Raw genomic sequence first — 14,132 nt, forward strand, 5'->3', positions numbered from 1 at the left:
AGCTAGTAATCTTGAAACAATGCTAAACAGTGTTTCATTATGTAAATTATAATTGACAAATTATATTCTTGATTTATTCCTTTACCTAGGCAGAAGCAAATAAAAGTTTGCATGTGAACTATCATCATGATGAGCCAATTGTATATGAAGGAAAATGACTCTACTTCAGAATGGCATAGTCTACCATAATGCACAGAACCCATGTTTTTCAACATGTATGTCATTGTGCATTATAGAAAGAGTTGCTATCCAGACCAGTCTAGATGTTTATTGAGGTCTCATTAGTGGGAAGTAAAATCAGTGCAGAAGTTATATTTTCCATAACAAGTGCAAAATGGTGTATCACTATATTGTTAAAAATTCTAGATTGGAATGGACTAAATACTACCTACTCTCTTAGTCCTAACTTTTGAAGATCGGCAGCCAAACTCCATCCTTAGACATCAGATAGCTGGCCCAAAACTATCAAAGATTTTAATATGTATCCATTGAGGAGAGAGAGTTAAAACTGCCATTACCTCTTGTCTCTAACTATATATTATTGTCTAAAATAGTGAGTTCTGCAGTTGATTTTTTCAAGATATGGTATTAAAATCCAAGTTTCTGAAGGAATAACATTTGCTAATGTACCAGAAGTCAGCTAACTTGAGGAACTCACCAAAGAAAGATTTAGAGTTATAGCCAGTGACTAAAATTTAACTTTCTTCTGGTGGTCTAGTGATGCAAAAATGTAAATTCCATTTCCCCAAGCATAGACAAGAAGTTGTATTTTTGTTTTAATCCAGAATCTAAGTGTAAGCAAAGTTTGCCTGTGAGGTAGGTTCATGATTAGGCCACTTGTATAATGGAAGATGTCTACATATCAAATTCATGAATGCACAGAATACTTCCTTCTAGGCAAAGCATACTAGGATAATTTAATGTGAAGTGATCTGCTTTCATGTATAAAGAACCTAGTCACAAAGAACCTTCACCCCACAAACTTTTCTTCAGACAATTAAAACAAAATAATTATTTATTATAATATAATTTTGTAAAAAGTGAAAAGAAAAAAAAAACTACAGGTGCATTATACATTATCTACCAATAATTGTCTGGACACCCCTATTAATTGAAGTTATGGAGCATTCCAGGTTTGTTAATAAAATGAAACTGGTGTACAGATAGTAGGAAGCAGTATTTCATTGTAGTTGAATACAGGTGGTATGGCAACACAACGTGAACTCAGTGTCTTTAAGAGAGGTATCATCATGAGCTGTCACATTGATGGCATGTCCATGTGTGCCATTGCCACTCAACTGGAGCATCCAAAATCAGTGGTTGGTGATGTGATCAACAAAGATCTTCTGGCATCACTAGTGTAGGAAAACACCTAGGGCGACTACTGAAAATGACTGACAGCGACAGGAGGATTAAAATGGATAGCATGCAAAACCCTACCATCGGCACAGACCATCTGTGATGAGTTAGAGTGCCAGTAATATCATGGTAAGCATTGTACGAAAAGAACCCCATTTACTGGGTTTCCACAGAAGAGCAGCGGCACACAAGCCAAACATCACAACAACGAACAAGGCAGCTCATCTGGCTGATGCAAACAGTGTGAACTGGAAAATTGACCAGTGAAAAACGGTACTCTGGAACGATGAGTCAAGGTTCACCTATTACCAGTCTGATGGTAGGTTGCGGAGGCAGCCTGGTGAACGCTTGTTACCACAGTGCTGTACCCACAGTAAAGTTTGCCATTGGAGGAGTAATAGTGTGGGGTACATTCAGCTGGTTTGGAATGGAACCACTAGTTATCCATGGTTCCATGATGGCTGCTCAGTACTTTGATATTCTGGATAATCAGGTGCTGTCTACACTGGAGCTTTTATGGAATGGACCTGTTACTATCAAGACGACAATGCCACAAAGCTGCAGCTGTTTTGGAATGGTAAGAAGAGATGGGTGTTAAACAACTGCCCTGGCCTGTGCAGGGCAGTCGTTTCATCCAATTCAACCCACAGGGAAATTGGACTGGCGATGGCGATCCAGAGCAGCACATCCTTTGATTTGTCGCTGAACTCAGTGCTGCTTTCATGGAGGAATGGAGACGAACCTTAACCTGATATTAGGGTTCGCCTACTGGTATGAATTGTAAATTGCTAGTGTCTGGACAATTATTGGTAGATAGTGTATATGTATGCCAGGATTGATATTTCTCAGAGTATTATAAATATGAGTAATAAATTCAGAAACTTTATTCAGGAAGATACATTTCTGCTCTTTTTTTTTTTTTTACCATTGCAAACTACTTGTTTTGCATAGGCTCAGTGGGGAACATATGGGCATAAATATTGCATAATTTTAGCGAAGGTGGCAAATTATATTTGGAAATATACAATAGAATAAACAAAGCTAGTAGGGTTGGAAACAGTTGAATAAATGTATTTATATATGATAAGAGAAATTAGCCCAAAACACACAAAACAAATAAAATTCATTCTGACAACTCACTTTATTTCCCAAAGGGCGTAGGTGAAAGTCATTTAGCCCTAACTTTCTATCACTGATAGCTGGCCTAAGCTGTTTGATTTTATTTAGATTCTTGGAGAAGAATGTATGACAACTGCTGCATTCTTGTGGTTTCTAATGCTCACACCATATTTTGTCTGAAATAATATAAACTGTATAGTCGACCTGCTTTAGTTGTGAGATTAAGAACCCATGTTTCTCGGAGAGAAAAAAAAAAATTACTTTCCCCTGACAGAGATTGATTAAATTGGGATCCTATTGAAGAAATACTTAAAACGTTCTAGAAAGTTTTAGATTCTAACAGTCTTTCTTTTAGGAACTCAGCACTGGATTTCCAGTTATGGATGACTCAAGCGTTACGAATTACTTTCAAACTTTTCATGACATTTCACTCACTAATGTCATCTAAAGTCTATAACCAAGATGAAATATCTAGAAAATTAATATTTTATAAACTTGGTCCACAAGTAGATACTTCGCTGCACCAAAAACGAACTGCAGAGTCGAAAAAACGTGCCTGGAAAAAGGATCCTCAAGTTGGTGACTAGAATCGAACTTAGATTTTTCTTCCAGCAGTCTAGTCCAGGGTTTCCAACCTTTTTCCACTTGTGTACCCCTTTTAACTCCATTTCTACAAATTGTAACCCTTGTTTTTAAATACTGACACTTTTGTTCAGTGCCTATCTTAATGTAAAATAGTGGAAATGAGGTAATGAGTTGGGAAAGGAAAAGTACAAATGCGTAAGAAAACCCCCAGAGGGATAGCATACCACCGGTTGGGAACCGATGGTCTAGTTAATTACTAAAATAAAGAACCAAAAGGCTATAGTTTCGGCGATGCAAAATTATATAAGCAAAGTGGATATTGGATCCAGCATTATTTCAGAGCCGAATGTAGAAACTATGAAAATTTTGTAAAGTAAGTTGGCCGGAGAGCTTATGGGAATTCACTCAACGGCATTTACGAGTTGCATTAGTGTGGACTACTTAAAAGACATAGGTGCTGCCGAGGTGGCTATATATATATATATATATATATATATATATATATATTTGTCTTTTATTAGTCCATTTTGATAAGGTTTCACTGGCCTGACAGCTGTTTCGAACTGGTTGGTTCTCTTCAGAGACAATGTATAAGAAAAGAACCTCTAAAAATTACCGACTCTAAATGAGTGACCAAAGGATCGGTCAACTCAGCTATACTACTACTACTGTGGTTCTACTCTGTGACAGGCTCACCAAGCAGAACCTCTATATTCCAGGGAAGGCATTTATCGACATGGCTGCGATAGATACCACCCGGGGAAACACCAACTCTCGGATGGTCAAAAGGCTCTTCTAATGTGTAAGTAAAGAGCTCTAGAAATCGGACGATTCCTCAGACCATTCCCTACGAGTGACCGAAAGATCAACCAACTCAGCGGTTGTTCTACTCAGTGACAGGCTCATCCTACCACTGAGCAGAGCCTCTCATATTCCAGGGAAAGCATTCACCGACACGACTCTGATAGAAGCCATGCGGGAAAACACCAATCCTCAGATGTTCAAAATGCTCTCCTAAAGCAGAAACCTTAAGAGATCAAAAATTCTCGTTCAGTACTAAGGAACTTGAAATATCAGAGAAATGTATTTTTCGTAAGTGAACTTTCGGTCGTGCGTAAAAGAAATTACTATAACAAAGCACCAAAAGGCTTCATTTTGGCGATGCAAAATTATATAATATCTAGCATTATTTCAGAACCGAATGTAGAAACCATGAAAGTATCGCAAGGTAAGTTGACAAGAGAGGTTACAGGAATACACTCCCTGGCACTGACGAGTTGCTTTCGTGTGGACTACTTAAAAGACAGTCGCAGCCAAGAATCTACATATCTTCACTTTTTATTAGTCCATTTTGATAAGGTTTCAAAGAGAGAGCAATCTCTTTAAGGTTGCTGTCTTAAGGTTTCTGCCTGGACTCTGAAGAGAAACAACCAGTTCAAAACAGCTGTCAGGCCAGAATGTGCCTATCTATAAATAATATATGGAAGTTTTTTTTTTTTAAATCAATATGCTTTCAGAAAATGACTGAGAGACTACCTCATGGGACTGAATAGTGTTGACCTGTATTTTAAACTTGTATGAGAAATGTATTTTAAGATTATAACTTACATAAGACATAAGTTATGTCCAAATGTAATTCTAATATATTATATTACGACAAGTATATATATATACAGTATATATATATATATATATAGATATATATATTTTTTAGTGACTATATTGCCAAATTTAAATGTTTCTAGCAACCATTATGGCTGTGGCCCTTGATTACGCATACGGTACAGTTACTTATATTTTCTTTTCATGCTTATCATCTTGTCTTTTCCTTAACATATCAGTCTCTACATTACTGTTTAAGTGGTTATATCATATTTATAGTATTACTTTTTCTATGTTCCATTATCACTTGCATTGCTGTAAGAAATATCACTATTGTATGTTATCATTTGTACCACTTCGGCAAATAAATTCTGTAAGTGAACATTATTTATACATAGGCAAATTCTCAAAAAAAAAAAAAAAAAATTATCAATTGGTATATACTCAAAAGTTATATAGACCTGTGAGAAGACGTCATTTTCTTTGTTATACCAGCAGAAATTTTTTCAATAGGTTGATTAGTAAAAGTTGTCTTAGAAACTCGAGTTTTTAATTCCATAACTCAAGAAAAATCATTAGTAGAACTCAAATTATTTCATAGAATAAGAGGGGTTTTAGGGCTATTGACTAATGGTGGCAATTTGTCTAACATACTTGTTTTTTTTTCCGGATGTTTATGATATCATCAATAGCCGTGGGCAAACAGCAACTAAGGAGAGTGCATTTTTAGCTTGCCTTCACGTGGTGCACCCTGGGTTACGCTAAATGAGCTAGAGCGATTGCTGGCAGCCAGACCTATCTTAACGATCTCCTGGCTATGAAATTACAAGCTATACCATCACCGATCGCTTCTTCTCAGGACCATAAGAGAAGAAAGCTGGGAACTAATTTCTGAATTTGCCAACTCAATATTGAAGCAATCAGATTTGCTAAAAGTCGATATCTCTAAAAAAATCGTTCGAGAAAATTATTATTGTGACACCTATAGGGAGTCCAAAGGCTCACCGAGGGAGATACAGACATAGCTGCCAATCTGGAGACAGAGACAGACACACACACTGATAATGAAGAACAATTGAAATCCAGTGAAAGAATTGCAGAATTCCCCTTGTATATTCTAGGAACTACATACCATCACTCTTATGGCTGTACAACTTGCGTATGCAATAGTATAGAGAATGCTCACTTAATATCAGTACGCATTAATCGGAATATACACACTATCACAGCGAAAGTTGAACATCTCACAGTGGTTATCATCTACAAGTCTTCCCCTTGTAGAATGGCCACCTGAACTAATCCCCACATTCTACTATTTACACAGTGGATTTTAACACCCATCATACCCTGTAGAATTACGATAATAATGACGGAAATGGTGAACATTAAAGCTGAGCAGGGCAAAACAGTCTGAGCTTAATATTCGACTCAAAGGACAAAGAGACTTTTAAGTTTGTGGCATGGAATAGCGAATATAATCCAGACCTCCACGTTTTTACCCAAAATTTGGAAAATCAGCCGCTAAACACAACAAGACGCGTCCTTGAAGATTTCCCACATAGCCAACATCGCTCAGTATTGGCAGAAGTAGGAATACAAATAAAGTAGTAACATGGATACCACCTGTACAACAGATTCATTATAGCAGTTATATCAACAGCGAAGTATATTTCAAGGGGTTTCCGAAAGAATATATACCTGGCTGAAATAAAGACTGTGAAGAGTTATACCGAGCTTATTTAGAATCTGACGACTGGCATAGCCAACGAATTACTTTAGAAGATTAAAAATGAGAGCAGAGAAAAATGGATAAGAACAACAGAGGTTTCAGACTTTTAAAAAAATAAAGTAGAAAAGAATAGTGCTTGAACACAGTTAAATCTTGTAAGGGGAAATAATAGCTAACTCAGCATGAAATTGAAAAAAAAAAAAAATGCATAACGTTGTTTGTCTCTGTAAAGTGGAATCAGAAGTTACTTAACATTTGCCAATTATATTAAAAATTATAATGAATGGAATATTGTTGATTCCTAAACATTAATGACAATTATTAGTCAACAGATTTTTAAAAAAATAATAATAAACGTATTGTTTAGAAGTGTTCATTATATATTTTTTAAATATTTACACTTTACTTGTGTTAAATATCAGCTCCAGATGCCACAAGATAATTTTTCTCTGCATGCTCCATCTATAGTTCTCGAAACTATACAGTCGGAAGTTATCCTTTGGAGAAATTTCATGGTAGTACTATTATAAAAAAAAAATTCTCTATGGTTGGTTTAATAAATTTCACTTATTTAGTTTCATGCCTTATTTTTCTAATAAATCTAGCTTTACAAAAACTTGAATGTTTATTCAAAAAAAGTGAAAAGTCCAGACATTTCTTCAAGTGCTTCCAGGAATTGAAATTTCATATTCGGCCCCCCCCCCCATAGGCAATTTTATAATGTAATCACCACTTGTAAAATCCACTTCGTATACTGCACCATAGGATACAAGGTATCAGTACATATCTTTTGACTGCACTACATACAACTGCCTATATTGTTCTTAATCCGATAATCTGCTTCTGACAAGGAATGTAATTTAATTACCGACCCTGACACAAGCAAGAATTATTTTTACCGTAAGAACATCGAAATTTTTTTTTTCATTTTGCTTAGGGAATTAGAACTAAAATGTGTTCTCAAGTTAAGTTTTCAGGAAACCAAAACGTAACTTTACCCCCCCCCCCAAAAAAAAATAGATTTGGATTTTCTGGGATAATAATTTCTGTAGAAGCAAACGCGTGAGTATTTCATCATAGCCATCTTATTCAATTAGTCACATAAGTAAAATTACTTTATTTTCTATAAAAAGAAATAAAATCATGTAATTAACAAACACAAAGATAAGTTTTAAAATTACAATGGATTTTGAATCCGTCATAAATTGATGCATACAGTTTATAGTAAGATAAATTGAGATGACTATTAACTATTAACATTACTGACATAACTCTTGAAGCAAAAGCTTTTCATATTCCCGGCTATCTTGAGAGAAGCTGTGAGTTGAGAAAGTTTATGAGCTAATTGCTCGCCCTGAGTGGGCTAGGAGATTAATCCTCAGTGTTGGGGTTGAGGATGGCTTTAGGTTTTTTGTGCTTAGAATAGTCCATTGCGTCATAATCAGCAGCCAGTTGGATCAGTCTATTAGGGTGCACATTTGCTTTTGAGAAGAATTTGGTTGCTATAGTCTGCATGAAAGTATGAATACAGGGGACCTCCGTGTCCCGGTGCAGTTGGACAGTTCGGATGAACCATGGGGCGACCAGGATCATTCTTTATAATTTCTGTAGAAGCAAACACGTGAGTATTCCATCATAACCATCTTATTCAATTAGTCACATAAGTAAAATTACTTTATTTTCTATAAAAAGAAATAAAATCATGTAATTAACAAACACAAAGATAAGTTTTAAAATAACAATGGATTTTGAATTCGTCATAAATTGATGCATACAGTTTATAGTAAGATAAATTGAGATAACTATTAACTATTAACATTACTGGCATAACGGGTGAAGCAAAAGCTTTTCATATTCCCGGCTATCTTGAGAGAAGCTGTGAGTTGAGAAAGTTTATGAGCTAATTGCTCACCCTGAGTGGGCTAGGAGATTAATCCTCAGTGTTGGGGTTGAGGATGGCTTTAGGTCTTTTGTGCTTAGAATAGTCCATTGCATCATAATCAGCAGCCAGTTGGATCAGTCTGTTAGGGTGCACAGTCTTTTGAGAAGAATTTGGTTGCTATAGTTTGCATGAAAGTATAAATATAGGGGACCTCCGTGTCCCGGTGCAGTTGGACAGTTCAGATGAACCATGGGGCGCCCAGGATCATTCTGAGACATTTGTTCTGGATGCGTTGTAATTTGATAATATTCGAGTTTGAAGTATGACTCCAGGCCGGTGAAGTGTAGATGAGTATTGGACGAACCATCAGTTTGTATATGAGAAGTTTGATTCTGGTGCTCAGCTTACTGTTTCTGTTTATTAGCAGGTAGAGCTGGGCTATGGCTTTTGATGTGTTGGCACAAAGATTGCTGATATGTGAACTGAAGGTCAATTTTTCTGTCTAGTATTACACCAAGATACTTGATCTCTGTTTTCCACGGAGTTTTAGTGTTGAAAAGGAGAATATCTTCTTTAGGAAGCAGTAATCTTCTTGAAAATAGGACAGCTACGCTCTTCAGGGGATTCACTAGGAGTCGCCATTTGGCAAAATATTGTTCAATTTGCAGTAGGTTTTCTTACAGTTTCTTGATGGCTAGGCGAGGCTTTAAAGATCTGGCCAATAATGCTGTGTCATCAGCGTAAAGAGCTTTAATTGAAGATAATGGTTGTGTGGTATATCACACAAGTATAAGGAGAATAGGATTGGTGCTAGTAAGGACCCTTCTGGAACTCCAGCCAAGATGTCTTTTTGTGTCGAGGCTACTCCACACAGCCTTACTTGTATGCGCCTATCGTAGAGGTATGCCTTTATAAGTTGAATGATTCCGATTGGTACACCAGATGATATTAGTTTGTATAGCAAACCATAATGCCAAACCTTGTCAAATGCACTAAGTCAAGTAAAACAGCCCCAGTGCATTGACGCCAGTTAAAACCTGTGATGATGTGTTCTACCAATCTGTGTATTTGTTGCGTGGTGCTATGCAATTGTCGAAAGCCAAACTGCTCCTCAGGCAGGATATTTAATCGGAGTACTGAATCTTGAAGCCTAGTAAGAATTACCTTCTAGGCAATTTTGCCGAGATTAGAGATGAGGCTGGTTGGTCTGTAATTTTGAGGCAAACTGGAATCTTTTCCAGGTTTATGAATTAGTATTATGTATGCCAGTTTCCAATAGGAAGGGAAATATTTGTAGTGAAGGATGGAGTTGATTATATTTGCTAGATGCACAATAGCTTTACGTGGTAGAAGTTTTATAACCTTTGTTGGAGATACCATCGGGTCCAGGAGCCTTTTTATTCTTGAATTTCTGAATAATAGCATATATTTCAGCAGGTGAGGTGGGTGCAATTTGAATGGAATGTGTGAGAGCTGAATTGAGCGAATATCTGACGTTATGGTGGATCTTGTATATATGACTAATATCGAGGTGGTCGTATGCAGGTTTGCATTGTTTTTCAAGATGGTTTGCTATTGCTTCAGCTTTATCAGCATCAGTGTGGATGAGACCTGAATCTGTTTGAAGAAGGGGGAAGAGGTTTATTTCTATTTTTAATCTTTCGGATAAGATTCCATATGGAGTGGTTGTCAGTGGAGATGGAAATCAGTTTTTCTTCCCAGAGTTGAGTTCTATGTGCTGTGAGGGCATCTCTCACTGCAGAGATGAACCTGTTCAAGATCCGTTTGTCTTGTGGCGCCCTGGTGTTGTGGTATCTTTTTTCTAGCCTTATTTTTTTCTCTAATATCTTCAGGCAAGTGGTTGGATTTGCAGGTAGTTGCAGGGGTAGTACCTGCTGAACAGGCTACTGTAATCTGTTCTGTTAGATATTTAATAGCTGTTTCACTTTCCTCTTTTCATTTAATGATGGGAACATGACCAATATATTTTGGATGTACCTTGGAGAGCCTTTCCCAAGGAATGAATGAGTGAAGGGGGAGATAATTTTTCAAGATTCCCTAATTTTAACAATATTGGGTTATGGTCTGATGATAGATCATTAATTGTCATTGGTGAAATCTGCCAATGGGCGGTCCGATATCTAGAAGTGGCATCGATGTGACCAATAAAACTTTATGGATTAAAAAAAAAAATTTGTTTGATATACAATACTCTTTTGTAAATATCAATATTCAACAACTGAATATATAGTTTTTATAGGTTTTATTATATAGTTTTATATGTAGTTTTCATGGTTTTTTATATATTTCCTCATGATACATCGCCTCCGTAGCGCAATTGGGAGAACGGCGGTGCATTGCGCTCTTCGATTGGAAAAGGTCTAAGTTCGATTCTCGTCGTGAAGTGAGCTAGCTAATCTCATGCGGAGGTAGCAGGATTTTTTCTCTAATCTCGGGTTTTCATCCTGCATAAAGACAATCGACCCTTCAGAACACACGCAATTTATAGACAAAAATTACTAGTGATGGTGGTGGAGGTCGTATATAATAATAATAAAGCATTACATTACGGTATAGTTACATTTGACAAGTGTCACGCTCCAGGACTTTACGTGCACTGCATGGATAACATACGGGAAAGACGTTGACTGCCGAGATACAAACATCAACTTTAAAAACTTTTAAATATGAAGCAGGACTCATTACCTACTTCGTGCATAATTTATCAGTATTATCATTATTTTTTATTAACAATTGCATTCAGAAGGCCTCAATATCTTATTATATGTGGTATTTGCATCCCCTGCTGTAGGCGAAGCGAAGAAAGACAAGGTCGAGTCGGTAGCGAGCTAGAAGAAGCTATTTTAAGTATTTCTTTGACAGGTTTTCCAAATGAGTCGATCTCTGGCACAGGTCAGCATTTTTTTTTTTTAGAAAACTGGGTTTTTCGCCTTTAAATGCACAAAGAAAAGCGATCGTAGAACCCCCTGCTATTTCAGACAATAATGTATTTTGTTTTAGGTTGAGGAACACGAGGTGTAGATGCTTGTCAGCATCTCTTCAGAGGATGCTAATTATAATTAGATATAGTCCTGAGCCAGCTATCTGAATGACTACTAGTGGAGATAGAACTGCTCACTCAGTCTCCAAAAATAAGATCATTGATTTCCTTGAATTGCTGATTTAAAAACTGTATTTGTTTATTGTAGAGATCAACACACTTGGGAACTAGTCAAAGAAAGGCTTATAAAAATTCTTCAGGTCTTTAACTCGAATCGAACTTATAATGGCCTCTCTCTCTCTCTCTCTCTTTTCAGACAGACAATGCAATGGATGTACATGACACTTCAACAGAGCTACATGGCACCTCTCCCTCTGCATTTTGCATTTGATTTTTCTCATTTTGTTCAGTCAATTTAATTATTGGTTCTGTCTATGTTCTCGATTGTCACTATGATTAGTAATAGTCTTGAACCAGTTATCTCTAATTGGCTACCAGTGGAGATTGAACTGCCAACTCAGTCTCCAAAAGCTAAATAAGGTTAAAAGGCCTCGCCTGCTCCATATAATGAGGAATAAAGCAGCTGATTTTTTATAAATAAATTTACACAAATTCTGGAATTCTTGAACTATTTCACATAAGATGGATAATGTAAGTCCACCATTTCTGTTTAGATTTGCACAATATATCATGGTCTCACAGCTCTCTTTGTAAAAACATTCCAAGTGATTATTACTTTTATGGAGAGTCTTAATTTTCTTCAAAAGTACTCGGGGGCTTGAGGTGAGAGTATGCTCAATTAAGGATCGTTCTGCCTTATTGAACTTAATGTAGTTTAAATGTTCATAATGATGTACAGTTGCAGACAGGGCCGGCGGAAGTGGGCATGCAGTGCATGCGGGCGCCACTACCATGGGGACGCCACCGCCAGGGAACGGTTCGTAAGTTAATTTTAAGAAACAAAATTTTTATAATTTTAAGAAACAAAATTTTTATAATAAAAACAAAAAAAAATCTTAGAATGATCAATATTAAAATAAATGAGGCCGTATGCACCGAATAAAAATTGGAAAAAAAAAAGTATATTGCCACCTCTTTGATCAGCCGGCTGTTTACAATTTTGCAGCTAGAGCAGGCTAAATGCTTGCCTGCAGAATGTTGTGTCTACTGCAGTCTATCTAAAGTGAAACGGTGAACAGTTTTTATGCGCAGAAACGAATTTTCGTACAAAACATTTGTGCTAGTTAACCAGTCATATGGTACGCATCTCAGTAGGCTACTGACAGTAGCGCAGTGCGGACTATTATTTCGTCTCTGTGTCGTGTTGTGTAATAATTTATTGTGGGTATAAAATAGATATGGAATCAAAAATTTTTAAAAAGTTATCCAGGGCACAAAATCATAAGCGGCATGCTGCGAAAGAAGCAGATATTAAGAAACAAACTGTGGCTCTTAATAAATTTGTTAAAATATTAAAATATTCGGATGCAGATTGTAACCAACTCGATACATCAGAAATCAGAGTTGAAGAACAGTGCACATCATCCAGTTTGCATGAAGGTACTATTGTAACTATTGAACAAGATAATTGAACATGATTTAAGTGAAAAATAGTTACGATTTAGTCAACTACAACAAGATTTAGTTGTAGATGACCACGAAACTAACACATTGTTAGTCTCTGTGAATTTAGAAGATACAGGTGAACGGGGAAATATCGATGAAAAATTACGAGTTGTTTTAATTGTAATGGGGCCTGTTCAAAATAAAAATATAATATATCCCAGAGATACATATGGTCGTAAATTTGACGACTCGTATTATAATAGAAAAATGGAAAACGGGAGCTCGTGCCAAGAACATGGCTCATTTATCCCGAAACTTTAAATTCTGTTTTTTGCTTTTGTTGCAAACTTGTCGCACCTGCTGAATCAACTGAATCACCCACTGAGTCTTGTAGAAGGTTATAACGATTGGAGAAATGTAAGTACAACTTTACATAGATATGAGACTAGCTTAAATCACATGAAATATTTCTTAAAATGGAAGGAACTTGATAAAAATTAAAAAAAAAAAAACTACTATTGATTTCCAGACTGTGTAGCTCAGCGGATGTGGCGTTTGCACACCGCCGCGCTTGGCCGCACGAAGGAAGACTTGGTTTCGAGTCTAGTCGGCGACAAGAGGAAATTTTTCTAAGCCTTTTTTCGACCGGTTCCCGAGTTAGTCGATCTCTGGCACGGGCAAGCAGGTTTTTCCTCCCGGAAACTCGGGTTTTTCGTCCTGTAAACTCAAGAAAATCGACCGTAGAACCCACATTATTTCAGACATTAAATATATTGTGTTAGGGTTAGGGACCACGAGATGGCGGCACATTTGAGCCGTCTCTCTTCACTGCGTACCGCTTAATTAGTGATAGCCTTGGGCCATCTGTCTCTGATTGGGTACCAGTGGAGATTGAACTGCCCACTCAGTCTCCAAAAGTTAGATAGGGCTAAATGGCCTCGCCTACTCCCGTATACGGGAATAAAAAGGCGTTAGCTGATTTTTTTTTTTTTTTTTTTTTTTTTTTTTGATTTCCAGACTCAAAGCATGTATGAAATGGAAAAGAAACATTGGACGAGTATTTTAGAACGTTTGATTGAAATTATAAAATTCCTTGGAAGCCGAAATTTAGCTTTTCGCGGATCATCTGATAAATTATATGAAAGAAATAACGGCATTTTTTTAAAAATTAGTCAAATTGTTTGGGAAGTTTGATCCCGTTATGGAAAATCATGTTGAAAGGGACCTACAACGAAACAATAGAGTACACTATTTGAGTAAAGACAGTCAAAATGAAATATTGGAAACTT

The sequence above is a fragment of the Typopeltis vanoorti genome, chromosome 13 (genome assembly GCF_054136105.1).
Source record: "Typopeltis vanoorti isolate ZY-2024b chromosome 13, IOZ_Tvanoo_1.0, whole genome shotgun sequence".
In the NCBI taxonomy this organism is placed as follows: domain Eukaryota; kingdom Metazoa; phylum Arthropoda; class Arachnida; order Uropygi; family Thelyphonidae; genus Typopeltis; species Typopeltis vanoorti.